The sequence below is a fragment of the Rutidosis leptorrhynchoides genome, chromosome 5, assembly GCF_046630445.1.
Source record: "Rutidosis leptorrhynchoides isolate AG116_Rl617_1_P2 chromosome 5, CSIRO_AGI_Rlap_v1, whole genome shotgun sequence".
Taxonomy (NCBI): Eukaryota; Viridiplantae; Streptophyta; class Magnoliopsida; order Asterales; family Asteraceae; genus Rutidosis; species Rutidosis leptorrhynchoides.
In genome coordinates this window covers 76932255-76944164 of record NC_092337.1, presented here as the reverse complement: position 1 = coordinate 76944164, position 11910 = coordinate 76932255, and positions in this window count along the sequence as shown.

Sequence of the window (11910 nt, the reverse complement as noted above, 5' to 3'; positions counted from 1 at the left end):
ATATTAGTTTCAAAATTATATGCGTTATACATAATTACATTGTGAGAGAAATAATAGGGATTAAAACAATTTATACCATGCTAAGTCATGTTTTAACAAAAATAATAATATGATAGAAATTCAAAATGTTTAAAAAAACATTAAAATGAATAAAATATCATTTCGTCATTTAAACGAACTCTAATGGCAAGACACCTTCAGTGAGTCTTGCTTCTTGTTCTCCTTCTGCTTTGTAGACAAGGCTCGTTCCATACTTTACTTACGATCTCGTGTAGTACTCGCATATGCGCCGCCAAATGATACTAGATTTGGCGGCGCATATTAATGAGTTAAAATTTGTACTTAGTAAATTGATATTAGTTTTAAAATTATATATGCTATACATAATTATAATGTGAGAGAAATAATAGGCCTTAATAATTATTTATACCATCCTAAGTCATGCTTTAACAAAAATAATAATATGCCAGAAATTCAAATCGTTATAAAAGAATATTAAAATGAATAAAATATAATTTTCGTCATTTAAACGAACTCTAATGGCAAGACACCTTCAGGGATTCTTGTTTCTTGTTCTCCTTTAGGGTAATCTTAGCAATTTAAGCCAATCTAAAATCAAAAATTATTTGCCGCCAAATGATACTAGGTTTGGCGGTGCATATTTATGAGTTAAAACTTGTACTTAGTCAAGTGATATTAGTTTTAAAATTATATGCGTTATACATAATTACAATGTGAGTTAAATAATAGACCTTAAACCTATTTATACCTTTATAAGTCATGTTTTAACAAAAATAATAATATGATAAAATTCAAATGGTTTCAAAAATAACATTAAAATGAATATAATATCATTTTCATTATCTAAATGGACTCTAGTGGCAAGACACCTTCAGGGAGTCTTGCTTCTTTTTCTCGTTTAGGGTGATCTTCGCAATTTAAGCACAATCTGAAACCAAAAACTATGCACCGCCAAATGATACTACATTTTGCAGCGCATATTAATGCATTAAAATTTGTACTTAGTGAAGTGATATTAGTTTCACAATTATATGCGTTATACATAATTACAATGTGAGAGAAATAATAGGTCAAAATATTTATACCATGCTAAGTCATACTTTAACAAAAATAATAATTTAATAGAAATTAAAAATGTTTAAAAAGAACATTAAAATGAATAAAATATCATTTTCGACGTCTAAACGAACTGTAATGGCAAGATACCTTCAGGGAGTCTTGCTTCTTGTTCTCTTTTAGGGTGATCTTAGCAACTTCAGCACAATCTAAAACCGAAAAATATGCGCCGTCAAATAATACTACATTTGGCGACGCATATTAATGAGTTAAAATTTATATTTAGTGAAGTGATATTAGTTTCAATATTATATGCGTTATACATAATTACAATGTAAGAGAAATAATATGCCTTAAGACTATTTATACCATGCTAAGTCATGCTTTAGCAAAAATAAAAATATGTTAGAAATTCAACACGTTTAAAAAGAACATTAAAATCAATAAAATATTATTTTCGTCATCTAGATCAACTCTAATGGCAAGACCCCTTCATGGAGTCTTGCTTCTTGTTCTCGTTTAGGGTGATTTTAGCAATTTCAGCACAATCTGAAACCAAAAATTATGCGCCGCCAAATGATACTACTTTTACCGGCACATATGAATGAATTAAAATTTGTACTTAGTCAAGTGATATTAGTTTCAATACTATATGCGTTATATATAATTACAACGTGGGAGAAATAATAGGCCTTAAAACTATTTATACCATCCTAAGTCACGGTTTAACAAAAATAATAATATGATAGAAATTCAAAACATTTAAAAACAACATTAAAATGAATAAAATATTATTTTCGTCATTTAGATGAACTCTAATGCCAAGACACCACCAGGGAGTCTTGCTTCTTATTCTCCTTTAGGGTGATCTTAGCAATTTTAGCAAAATTTGAAACCGAAAATTATGTGCCGCCAAATGATACTAGATTTGGCGGCGCATATTAATGCGTTAAAATTTGTACTTAGTGAAGTGATATTAGTTTCAAAATTATATGTGTTATACATAATTACAGTGTGAGAGAAATAATAGGCCTTAAAACTATTTATACCATCCTAAGTCATGCTCTAAAAAAATAATAATGTGATAGAAATTCAAATCGTTTAAAAAGAATATTAAAATGAATAAAATATCATTTTCGTCATTTATACGAACTCTAATGGCAAGACACCTTCAGGTAGTCTTGATTATTGTTCTCCTTTAGGGTAATCTTAGCAATTTCAGCATAATCTGAAATCGAAAATTATGCGTGGCCAAATAATACTAGATTTGGCGGTGCATATTTATAAGTTAAAATTTGTAATTAGTTAAGTGATATTGATTTAAAAATTACATGCATTATACACAATTACAATGTGAGAGAAATAATAGGTCTTAAAACTATTTATACCATCCTAAGTCATGCTTTAACAAAAATAATAATATGATATAAATTTAAATCGTTTAAAAAGAACATTAAAATAAATAAAATATCATTTTCGTCATCTAAACGAACTCTAATGGCAAGACACCTTCAGGGAGTCTTGCTTCTTGTTCTCGTTTTGGGTGATCTTAGCAATTTCTGCACAATCTGAAACTAAAAATTATGCGGCGCCAACTGATACTACATTTAGCGGCACATATTAATGAGTTAAAATTTGTACTTAATGAAGTGATGTTAGTTTTAAAATTATATGCGTTATACATAATTACAATGTAAGAGAATTAATAGGCCTTAAAACTATTGATACCATGCAAAGTCATTCTTTAACAAAAAATTACAATATGATAGAAATTCAAAACTTTTAAAAAGAACATTACATATCATTTTCGTCATCCAGACAGACTCTAATAGCAAGACACCTTCAGAGAGTCTTGCTCCTTGTTCTCTTTTTAGGTGATCTTAGCAATTTCAGCACGATCTGAAATCGGAAAATTATGCGCCGCCAAATGATACTAGATTTGGCAGTGCTTATTAATGAGTTAAAATTTGTACTTAGTGAAGTGATATTAGTTTCAAAGTTATATGTGTTATGCATAATTACAATGTGAGAGAAATAATAGGCCTTAAAACTATTTATACTAGTTTCAAAGTTATATGCGTTATACATAATTACAATGTGAGAGAAATAATAAGCCTTAAAACTATTTATACCATGCTAAGTCATGTTTTAACAAAAATAATAATATAATAGAAATTTAAAACGTTTAAAAGGACATTAAAAAGAATAAAATATCATTTTCGTCATCTAAATGAACTGTAATGGCAAGAACCCTTCCGGGAGTCTTGCTTCTTGTTCTCCTTTATTAGGGTGATCTAGGCAATTTCAGCACAATCTGAAAAACCAAAAATTATGCGCCGCCAAATGATACTATATTTGGCGGTGCATATTAATGACTTAAAATTTGTACTTAGTAAAATGATATTGGTTTCAAAATTATATGTGTTATACATAATTACAATGTGAGACAAATAATAGGCATTAAAACTATTTATACCATCCTAAGTAATGCTTTAAGAAAAATAATAATATAATAGAAATTCAAAACGTTTAAAAAGAACATTAAAATGGATAAAATATCATTTTCGTCATCTAGAAGAAATCTAATTTGTTCTCTTTTAGGGTGATTTGGACAAACTCAGCACAATCTGAAACCGAAAATTATGCGCCGCCAAATAATACAAGATTTGGCGGCGCATATTAATGACTTAAAATTTGTACTTAGTGAAATGATATTAATTTAAAATTTATATGCGTTATACATAATTACAATGTGAGAGAAATAATAGGCCTTAAAACTATTTATACATGCTAAGTCATGCTTTAACAAAAATAAAAATATAATAGAAATTAAAAACGTTTAAAAAGAATATTAAAATGAATAAAATATCATTTTCATTATCCAGACGAACTCTAATGGCAAGACACCTTTAGGGAGTATTGCTCCTTGTTCTCTTTTAGGGTGATCTTAGCAATTTCACCACAATCTGAAGCCAAAAATTATGCGCCGCCAAATGATACTAGATTTGGCGGCGCATATTATTGAGTTAAAATTTGTATTTAATGAAGTGATATTAGTTTTAAATTTATATGCGTTATACATAATTACAATGTGAGAGAAATAATAGGCCTTAAAACTATTTATACTATGCTAAGTCATGCTTTAATAAAAATAATAATAAGATATAAATTCAAAACGTTTAAAAAGAACATTAAAATGAATAAAATATCATTTTCGTCATCCAGATGAACTCTAATGGCAAGACACCTTCAGGGAGTCATGCTTTCTGTTCTCTTTTAGGGTGATCTTATCAATTTCAGCATAATATGAAACCGAAAATTATGCGCCACTAAATGATACTAGATTTGGCGGCACATATTAATGAGTTAAAATTTGTACTTAGTGAAGTAATATTAGTTGAAAAATTATATGCGTTATACGCAATTACAATGTGATAGAAATAAGAGGCCTTAAAACTATTTATATCATGCTAAGTCATGCTTTAACAAAAATAATACTATGATAGAAATTCAAACGTTTAAAAAGAACATTAAAAGAAATAAAATATTATTTTCATCATCTAGACGAACTCTAATGGCAAGACACCTTCAGGGAGCCTTGCTCCTTGTTCTCTTTTAGAGTAATCTTAACAATTTCTGCACAATCTGAAACCAAAGATTATGCGCCGTCAAATGATACTAGATTTGGCGGCTCATATTAATGAGTTAGAATTTGTACTTAGCGAAGTGATATTAGTTTCGAAATTATATGCGTTATACATAATTGCAATGTGAGAGAAATAATAGACCTTAAAACTATTCATACCATCCTAAGTCATGCTTTAACAAAATTAATAATATGATAAAAATTCAAAATATTTAAAAAGAACATTAGAATGAATAAAATATCTTTTTCGTCATTTTAACGAACTCTAATGGCAAGACACCTTCTGGGAGTCTTACTTCTTATTCTCGTTTAGGGGTGATCTTAGCAATTTTAGCACAATCTATAACCGAAAATTATGCGACGCCAAATGATACTACATTTGGAGGCGCATATTATTGAGTTAAAATTTGTCCTTAGTGAAGTGATATTAGTTTTATAATTATATGCGTTATTCAAAATTACAATGTGAGAGAAATAACAGGCCATTAAACTATTTATACCATCCTAAGGCATGCTTTAACAAATATAATAATATGATAGAAATTCAAAACGTTTAAAATGAATAAAATATCATTTTCGTCATTTGAACAAACTCTAATGGCAAGACACCTTCAGGGAGTCTTGCTCCTTGTTCTCTTTTAGGGTGATTTTAGCAATTTTAGCACAATCTGAAACCGAAAATTATGCGCCGCCAAATGATACTAGATTTGGCGCTGTATATTAATGAGTTAAAATTTGTACTTAGTGAAGTGTTAATTTATATGCCTTATACATAATTACAGTGTGAGAGAAATAATAGGCCTTAAAACTATTTATACTATGCTATATGCTTTAACAACAATAACAATATGATAGAAATTTATAATGTTTAAAAAGAACATTAAAAATCCAGACGAATTCTAATTGCAAGACACCTTTAGGGAGTCTTACTCCTTGTTCTCTTTTAGGGTCATCTTAGCAATTTCAGCACAATCTGAAACCGAAAATTATGCGCCGCCAAATGATACTAGATGTGGCGGCGCATATTAATGAGTTAAAATTGTACTTAGTGAAGTTATGTTAGTTGAAAAATTATATGCGTTATACGTAATTACAATGTGAGAGAAATAAGAGGCCTTAAAACTATTTATACCATGCTAAATTATGCTTTAACAAAAATAATAATATGATAGAAATTCAAAACATTTAAAAGAACATTAAAATGAATAAAATATCATTTTCTTTATCAATAGAAACTCTAATGGCAAGACACCTTCAGGGAGTCTTGCTCCTTCAGGGAGTCTTGCTCCTTGTTCTCTTTTAGGGCAATCTTAACAATTTCTGCACAATCTAAAACCGAAAATTATGCGCCGCCAAATGATACTAGATTTGGTGGCGCATATTAATGAGTTAAAATTTGTACTTAGCGAAGTGATATTAGTTTCAAAATTATATGCGTTATACATAATTTCAATGTAAGAGAAATAATAAGCCTTAAAACTATTCATACCATCCTAATTCATGCTTTAACAAAAATAATAATATGATAGAAATTCAAAACGTTTAAAAAGAACATTAAAATGAATAAAATATCATTTTCGTAATCTAAACGAACTCAAGACACCTTCTGGGAGTCTTACTTCTTGTTCTCGTTTAGGGGTGATCTTAGCAATTTTAGCACAATCTGAAATCGAAAATTATGCGCGGCCAAATGATACTACATTTGGCGGCGCATATTAGTGAGTTAAAATTTGTCCTTAGTAAAGTGATATTAGTTTTATAATTATATGCGTTATACATAGTTACAATGTGAGAGAAATAATAGGCCATAAAACTATTTATGCCATCCTAAGGCATGCTTTAACAAATATAATAATATGATAGAAATTCAAAATATTTAAAAAGAACATTAAAATGAATAAAATATCATTTTTGTCATTTGAACAAACTCTAATGGCAAGACATCTTCAGGGAGTTTTGTTCCTTGTTCTCTTTTAGGGCGATCTTAGCAATTTTAGCACAACCTGAAACCGAAAATTATGCGCCGCTAAATGATACTAGATTTGGCGGCACATATTAATGAGTTAAAATTTGTACTTAGTGAAGTCTTATTAATTTCAAATTTATATGCCTTATACATAATTACAATGTGAGGGAAATAATAGTCCTTAAAACTATTTATACCACTTGCTTCAAAGGGGTGTTATTAAATTTTCTTATGTAATTGTAATGACCCGCATTTTTTCGATCGTTCTATACTTATAAGATTAATATTTACATAAATTAAACCTTACCAACATGATAATCAATCCAAATTGTTGAGATTTATGTTTTCGAAAAGAGTTTTACGCAACGTTTGACCGTCTAGTTTGACCGATGATATCACGAACTATATAATATATGATAATTATACGTTTGTGTATATATATGTATATATACATACTTAACATGATCTAAGGATGTTTTAATACCTCATTTTGTTTTAATAACAATAAGTTATAAGTATATTTTGAAACTACTAACTTAAGTTTTCAAAACGATAACCATACGTAACGTTATTTGACATAAATACTTATGACCTATAATGTTTATACATATATCGTATAAGTAATGTATTTAATCACTTTTTAAGGACTTAAATACATAAAACAATATAAGTGTATTTACAAAAGATAGTTATATTTGAATCCTCGTTCCGTTTTCTCAAGATTTCTATACGTATATCGAGGGTATATATACCCGTATCATACCCAGCTTCTATACGTATTTACTATTGGTATATACACATCAAATCAACATCTAAATCAGCCATATTACTGCCCTCCAAGAGAGGTAACCTTGATTGGATGCTAGCATGGAAAATTTCACAAGATTACAACATAAAAATCTTGTTTTGTCCCCCCCATTCACGAAATTTTCACCTTATATACCCCATCCATTTTTCAATTTTTACTACATCATATCTCTAGCTAGGAACACACACTTACAAGCCTCATGCATCCCTAAGAAATCCAGCAAAAATCCTCTCAAGAATCACCTTAATAACCACCATATCAAGATCAAACAAAAACACTACAAAATACTACTTTCATTTCAAGTTTATGTCCTAAGTTGCTTCCAATCTTTCATCCAATTCCATCACCCTTTTGGTTCTAGGTCTTTACTCCTCTTTTACAGCAATCTTGTCCAAGTAACTTGAGGTAGTAACTATGTTCATAACCTTATTCGATTCATATATGTATAGCTATCTTATTTTATGGTATAAAATTTTAACAACAAGAACATAGTTTGAATGTTTTCAAACTTGTTTGCAAACTAAATAGATCCTTCTAACTTAACTTTTAAAATACTTCAAGACCTGTAATATATCATAAATATATGCTAACTTAACAAGGTAAAACTTGGTTTTTCAAAGAACACCTTAAAAACTGAATTTACGACGTCGGAGTGCAACCGGGGGCTGTTTTGGGTTGGATAATTAAAAACTATTTTGAACTTTGAATTGGAGGCTTATTTTCTGGAAAATTGATATTTACTATGAATATGTTAACACATAAAAATTTCATGATTTAACTCAGAGTATAAGTATTTTTAGAAAAATAATCATTTAAGGTTGTTTACATGATGGAAAATGATCAACTTCATAAGTTTCACTAAAGTTTGACCTATGACCTGTGATTTTGAATACAAACTAAGGTATTTACAGTTCATAGTCTTAAAGAGGGACTCGATCCAAGGAAGTGGCAAGTTGAATCAACGAAAACGGAGTTGTAACGAAGAAACTATGACCAAAACGAGATCGGATATCTAAGACTAGTTTAGCTACGAAAATAATTGGAGAAAATTAAATAAATCACATCTTTTTAAAATAACATGATATTTTATATATATGTACTCATAATTTAATTTTATATGGTTCAGGATCACCCGTAAACAATACGAGAAGATTAATCATAAGATCCCATGATTGTACGCAACACGTCATTTGACAACACCGGTACCGTGGGTCAAGATTAATCTCGACCAATACATATACGATGGGGGTTTTTATTTATTTCATTGGGGGTTTATTAAACACCTAAAAATGAACCATTAAAATTGAATTACTAACATCGGACTGCTAACTACGGACTAAGAAATTATTAAAACTATTAAAAGTATAAAAAGTATATATATGTGACGATTGTTTAAAATAGAAATATATTGATAAACTATATATGGATAGGTTCGTGATATCAATCGGAGACCAAGTCAAAATTTACATATCTTCAAGACAAAAGTGAGTATATAGTCCCACTTTTAAACTCTAAATATTTCGGGATGAGAATACATGTATTTTATGTTTTACGATATGGACACAAGTAACTGAAAAATATATTCTACGTTGAGTTGTACCACTGGCATACTTCCCTGTAGCTTGGTAACTATTATTTACAGCGGTATTGTAAACGCGAATCCTGTTGATAGATCTATCGGGCCTGACAACCCCAACCGGACTGGACGACCAGTATTCAACGGTTGTACAGTACTTCGTTTCGGTGACTACACTTGGTACGGTGTAGTAAGATTTCATAATAAAGGGAATATGCGACGTGATTAAATGTTAAGTATGGTTACCAAGTGCTCAACCACTTAGAATATTCTTATTAAAATGTTTACATATGAAATCTTGTGGTCTATATTTATATCGCAGCCGGCATTAAACCTATATCTCACCAACTTTATGTTGACGTTTTAAACATGTCTATTCTCAGGTGATAACTAAAAGCTTCCGCTACAACATGTTGAATTTAAGCAAGATCTTGAGTATGCATATTTGTGTCAAAAATAAAACTGCATATCCGAGGAATTGTAATGTAAAATATGCTAGAAATCGTATTGTTATCATCACATGTAAAGTTTGTAAGTCTAAGATTATCGCTAAACGATAATCATCTTTATATTGTCTAAAGCTTGTATTAACATAAGAGTTATGGTTTGTAATGTAAAATAAATGCAGTTGTTCTTTTAAAAATGTCGCATATAGAGGTCAATACCTCGCAATGAAATCATACGTTATCTAACTCGTTCTTATGGTTAAGGACGGGTTATGACATGTGGTATCAGAGCGGTGGTCTTAGCGAACCAGGTTTGCATTAGTGTGTCTAAATGATAAGTCGTTAGGATACATTAGTAAGTCTGGACTTTGACCGGGTCTGATTTAAAAACCATTGCTTATCATTGTTGGTTAAAATTTATATGTAAATATTATGTAGTACTAATGGGTTAGTTGTTATGTGATAGATGTCGGGCTCAAAACTTATTATCACATTCAGCGACTCCGAATCAGAATCTTCAGATGGTGTTTCAGTCATTAACCTATCCGATGACGAAAATAATATCTTTGGGGAAGACTCACAAATTCCGGATGAACCAACAATAAAGAACCCGGAAAGTGAACCCAAGGAGGAAAGTGAACCCGAGGAGGAAAGTGAACCAGAGGAGGAAAGTGAACCCGAGGAAGAAATACAAGAAATTACGAAAGACAAGTTCGAACTAGGAAAGAAACGAAAGGCTAATGAATTAGAAAATTCAAATCCTGAGTTTAGTAAGGATGATGTGGCACCAACTCCACTAGACACTACCACCCCTATTCCCGCTATTCCTATTCGTTCTATCCCGGCATCCAGTTCTTCAGCCCCACCACCAAAATATAGGCAGACAGCTAGGATAAGCGTTAAGCGATTCTTTGAACCTAAACGTCCTAGAAAATAGACCAAACGATGCGCTGCCGTATTAAACCATGGGATCATATAATGTTTTGTATAATATTATTAGTGTGGTTTGCTTAATGTTCGATGTAAGATAAGCATATGTAAAATAGTGAAGTATGAAATGCAATAATTTTCCATGGTTAAGTATTATTTAGATTGTAGTAATTGGTTCGGTACTAAGCTATTAAGTATGAACATTAACGGGTAGGTACTACCCTAGATATAATTATAAAATGCTAATAAGAAGAAAAGGCTTTTATAATAATACCTGGTTCATATTATTAACAAGCTATAATGTACTATAAATACACACTACATCTATAATATTCCATGTGAATAATTATTTTCTTTCATTAGGAAATGGCGCGATTGAATCGAATGACGGAACAAGAAGTCGAGGAATTCATCAACCAGCGAGTGAACGACAGAATGTTATGGGTCGAAGCTGCAAGAGCTGCTGCAGTTAACCCAAATCCTCGTGTAGGATGTACCTACAAGACTTTTCAAGCTTGCAAGCCCTCATCATTCAGTGGAACGGAAGGACCGATCGGTTTAACCCGGTGGATAGAAAAGATGGAGACTGTGTTTAAAATAAGTGGTTGTGTTGAAAAGGACATGACCAAGTATGCATCGTGCACTTTACAAGATAGTGCACTCACGTGGTGGAAAAATTTTGTGAAGGCTGTAGGAGGAGATGTAGCTTATGATACTCCATGGGAAGAATTCAAAACAATGTTAATCAACGAATATTGTCCAAGGAACGAGGTTAGGAAGTTGGAAGATGAATTACGAAGTCTGAAGGTTATTGGTACTGAAATCACCAACTACAATCAGCGATTCATGGAATTAGTTTTGCTATGTCCTGAATTGGTTCCAACCGAAGAACGGAAGATTGAAATGTACAAAGATGGTTTGCCCAAAAAGGTCAAGGCAAACGTTACAGCATCGAAACCTAAGACAATTCATGAAGCTATAACCATGGAAAACGAGCTAATGGATCAGGTCATCATGGATAAGAAAGCATCCAATACTGATGTGAAGGTATCAGGTAACAAAAGAAAGTGGAATGGAAATTATGATCGAGGTAACCAACAACAATCTTTTAAGAAACAAGAAACCACGCAAGGTGCAGGTAGTGGTTCAAGCTTTGGTTACAAAGGACAAAATCCTTTATGCAACCGATGCCACAAACATCACTCTGGTTACTGTAATGTGGTATGCAACAAATGTAATCGAAAGGGTCATCTTGCTGAAGATTGTAGGGCTCTCGTTACAAATACAAATGGTACCAAGACTCCTGCCACTAATGCAAATAGAACTGCTTTGGCTACTGTTACTTGTTATGGATGTGGGAAACAGGGTCATTATAAGAGCCAGTGCCCGAATCCAGAGAAGAATATCGGACCTGCACGATGGAGAGCATTTGTTATTAATGCTAGAGAGGCGTGTGAAGAC